Source organism: Triticum aestivum, chromosome 2B (assembly GCF_018294505.1).
Source record: "Triticum aestivum cultivar Chinese Spring chromosome 2B, IWGSC CS RefSeq v2.1, whole genome shotgun sequence".
Taxonomy (NCBI): domain Eukaryota; kingdom Viridiplantae; phylum Streptophyta; class Magnoliopsida; order Poales; family Poaceae; genus Triticum; species Triticum aestivum.
In genome coordinates this window covers 465,616,531-465,621,314 of record NC_057798.1, presented here as the reverse complement: position 1 = coordinate 465,621,314, position 4,784 = coordinate 465,616,531, and positions in this window count along the sequence as shown.

Here is a 4,784-nt window from a genome sequence, read left to right as displayed (position 1 = left end):
GAGGTGATAAAAGAGCCCGTCGTTAAATTTACAACGATGCAAGCTTTTACACCAATCCAGATGACTCTAAGTCTCAATCTGGATACATGTTGAAAGTGAGAGCAATTAGCTAGAGTAGCTCCGTGCAGAGCATTGTGGACATAGAATATTTGTGAAATACATACGGCTCTGAATATGATAGATCCGTTGACTAAAGCTTCTCTCACGAGCAAAACATGATCATACCTTAGTACTCTTTTGGGTGTTAATCACATAGCGATGTGAACTAGATTATTGACTCTAGTAAACCCTTTGGGTGTTGATCACATGATGATGTGAACTATGGGTATTAATCACATGCAGATGTGAATATTAGTGTTAAATCACATAGCGACGTGAACTAGATTATTGACTCTAGTGCAAGTGGGAGACTGAAGGAAATATGCCCTAGAGGCAATAATAAAGTTATTATTTTTTTCCTTATTTCATGATAAATGTTTATTATTCATGCTAGAATTGTATTAACCGGAAACATGATGCATGTGTGAATACATAGACAAACATATAGTCACTAGTATGCCTCTACTTGACTAGCTCATTAATCAAAGATGGTTATGTTTCCTAACCATAGACATGTGTTGTCATTTGATTAACGGGATCACATCATTAGAAGAATGATGTGATTGACTTGACCCATTCCGTTAGCCTAGCACTTGATCGTTTAGTATGTTGCTATTGCTTTCTTCATGACTTATACAATGTTCCTACAACTATGAGATTATGCAACTCCCGTTTACCGGAGGAACACTTTGTGTGCTACCAAACGTCACAACGTAACTGGGTGATTATAAAGGAGTACTACAGGTGTCTCCGAAGGTACATGTTGAGTTGGCGTATTTCAAGATTAGGTTTTGTCACTCCGGTTGTCGGAGAGGTATCTCTCGGCCCTCTCGGTAATGCACATCACTATAAGCCTTGCAAGCAATGTAGCTAATGAGTTAGTTACGGAATGATGTATTACGTAACGAGTAAAGAGACTTGCCGGTAACGAGATTGAACTAGGTATTGGATACCGATGATCAAATCTCGGGCAAGTAACATACCGATGACAAAGGGAACAACGTATGTTGTTATGCGGTTTGACCGATAAAGATCTTCGTAGAATATGTGGGAGCCAATATGGGCATCCAGGTCCCACTATTGGTTATTGACCGGAAACAAGTTCTAGGTCATGTCTACATAGTTCTCGAACCCGTAGGGTCCGCACGCTTAACGTTTCGTTGACGATATAGTATTATATGAGTTATGTATGTTGGTAACTGAATGTTGTTCGGAGTCACGGATAAGATCATGGACATGACGAGGAACTCCGAAATGGTCCGGAGATAAAGTTTGATATATGGGATAATAGTGTTTAATCTCCGGAAGAGTTCCGGTATTCACCGGAAGGGGTTCCGGATGTTTCCCGAAATGTTGGGAACGAGAACACGTTATTTGGGCCAAAGGGGAAAGCCCACAAGGTTTTTGGAAAGCGCAAAAGGAAGTTTTGCGGAGTCCACGGGCCAGACGCCAGGGTTCCCGGCGTCTGGACCCAGACGCCAGGGACCCTGGCGTCTGGCCCTGGAGTCCGAGAAGGACTCTTGCCTTTCGGGTGAAACCGACTTTGTGGAGGCTTTTACTCCAAGTTTCGACCCCAAGGCTCAACATATAAATAGAGGGGTATGGCTAGCACCAAAGACACATCAAGAAACACCAAGCCGTGTGCCGGCAACCCCGTCCCCTCTAGTTTATTCTCCGTCATAGTTTCCGTAGTGCTTAGGCGAAGCCCTGGGGAGATTGTTCTTCACCAACACCGTCACCACGCCGTCGTGCTGCCGGAACTCATCTACTACTTCGCCCGTCTTGCTGGATCGAGAAGGCAAGGACGTCATCGAGCTGAACGTGTGCAGAACTCGGAGGTGCCGTGCGTTCGGTACTTGGATCGGTCGGATCGTGAAGACGTACAACTACATCAATCGCGTTGATAAACGCTTCCGCTTAGCGATCTTCAAGGGTATGAAGATACACTCCCCCTCTCGTTGTTATACATCACCATGATCTTGCGTGTGCGTAGAATTTTTTTTGAAATTACTACGTTCCCCAACAGCAATGCCTTCAATGCTTTTGTAGCGTAGTCGTTTTTGTCCGTGGTAAAAACATTAACATCCAAAGCACCGTAAGCTTGCTTTCTCTCCCACTGATAGACAAAGAAAATATATTTTTAGACTTTTCTATGGGAATGCATTTTCTTACTTGATTGACATTGACATTTATGTGTACCACACCAAACAATCAATATGTCATATGCTTGGTGTACCAACCAAGCCAGCTAGGTATGCTCACTAGCTGAAAAAGGCAAGGGAAAGAGATAAGACCTGTGCATCCCTTCCATTCGGCACAAGGCATGTTTCTTTAACGATTTCTAGACTAGCGAGAGCCATATTCGTTGTAAGATTGAAAAAGGTAGTGGGCAAGTTGTTACCGTTGCATGCGCAAGGTTCCTGTTCACTTCATACTACTCCCGGCCACTAGATCGATGAAGATCTCTCAAAAATCCATTTTTCGATCCGTAATTCAATGACCCACTAAAACTCACGTATTTACAACTACATTCCCATGGCCAAATGATGTTCCAGAAGGTACTTCCGAGGAGTGTAAGCTGATAGAGATGTTCCACTCAGCACTTCCTAAGCTATATGGCTATTAAGATGTTTCAGTTCGCCAGGTTGTCTCTCTTTTCGCTCTTGCATTCCCCGTAGATCGGTTCAACCCATTTCTTGTAGCATATATTCGAAGATAAACCATTTATCCAATCTGTAGTTGTACGCCATTTGTTACTATTGGGCAAATTCCTTCTTGTTCTTTGCCATGACACCCATTTTGGGACAAGCTGGAGGAGGAAATTCAAAATATTACACAGATGAGACTCATCGCATCGGATCCTTAGACGGATGGGACTGATCACACTTCATCAATGATCGATCCCCGAAGTGCACCGTTCCTTCGATCAAAAGAATATGTTATTTTCCCTCTGATGGATGAAGTTAACAAAGGTAGAGGTCATAATCTTTCTTATGTCGATTTTAGTGCTTTCTTTTAGTCTGATCGTGGATTTTTTTTCTTTTCAAGCGGTCATAATAGACCATTAGTGGAACCTCGGTCTGAACACAATAGTTTTGTATAGTTCTAAAAACCTCATTCCCATATACAAGCTTATTACCCAATTTACCGGTTACCCCGCAAACTACTTTGACCAATTCCATCACTTTGCAAACATCTGCAAATTCATTCCTCATTTAAGTAAGTAGTCAATTGAATCGGTTTCTAACCTAAGGAGTGTGTTATTATAACCAAATATCTCATTCAAGAGCCGATCTTCGTACCAGACGCGGTCACTAACCGTTTGCAGTACCATATGTTGTGGAGACGACTTGTCCAGTACAACCACCTACAATACTGAGCATATCATTCACATAATTTTCTATCGTAACCACCCCAAATTATATGATTTGGCAAGCACTACTTAAGCACAGAACGTCACATACATTTCAAGCATCACATGACATTTCATTGAAAAAGACACATAAAACTTATTGACAAAGAGCAAGTACTGTACTGTAATAACACAAGTATATGACATGAGACCTGACATTTTACAATGTACATACTACAATTTGAATGCAGTAAGAATGAAAGAATGTAGGATGAGTGATTATAATTCACATATACCGAAAAGTCATCACTAGTCAGACCGCATCCTAGTGACCTCCCCCTTCTTTTTTATTGACATGTTCAAGCAAGCAAGAATCCGGCTACCATGGCACATATAGCCGGTAGGTCATTTCTCCGCGGATTGTTCTCCAGATGTTTTAAAAATGTATATATTAAAGTAAGTTCAAATTTAATATCGCATTGCATATAGGCTTTCTTGCCTAACTCTTCACATTGGTTACAATATTGATTTTACCATCCCTTTTACAAACTAGCACTCCTTCTGGAAATTTGATCACTTTGCAGAGGGAGTACTATGTTATAGTAGAAAACAATTATTCAGGTTGGCCATAGTGATGGTATCTTAGCCGATATCATGCACTCGGGAGTAGCAAATACGCTGATGTGGTAGACAATTAAAAAAGAGAGAGTTAGAGTAATATAGGTAGATATCATAGCATAATACTCCCTCCGTTCCTAAATATTTGTCTTTTAGAGATTTCAAATGGACTACCACATACAGATGTATATAGACATATTTTACAGTGTAAATTCACTCATTTTGCTCCGTACGTAGTTACTTGTTGAAATCTCTAGAAAGACAAATATTTAGGAACGAAGGGAGTAATTGTTATGCTATATTTAGGAACGGAGGGAGTAATTGTTATGCTACTACTCTTTCCGTTCCTAAATATAAGTCTTTGTAGAGATTCCACTATGAACTACATATGAATGTATATAGATGCATTTTAAGTGTGGATTCATTCATTTTGCTTCGTATGCAGTCCATCTAGTGAAATCTCTATAAAAACTTACATTTAGGAACAGAGGGAGCATATACCATGCATGGCAGTAAATACGATCATTGATATTAATACTATGCACTATAAAAATAATATTATACACTAATATCATATGAATGATATTACTAGCCTATGATACTCCTTACTACGAGTAGCCTCAGTGATCAAATTTGGACAGTTAAATTTGTCAAAGCATGCATTTGGGCCTATTTGCTCGAAGGGCTCCAAAGTCGAAAGCCTCCAATCTTCCAC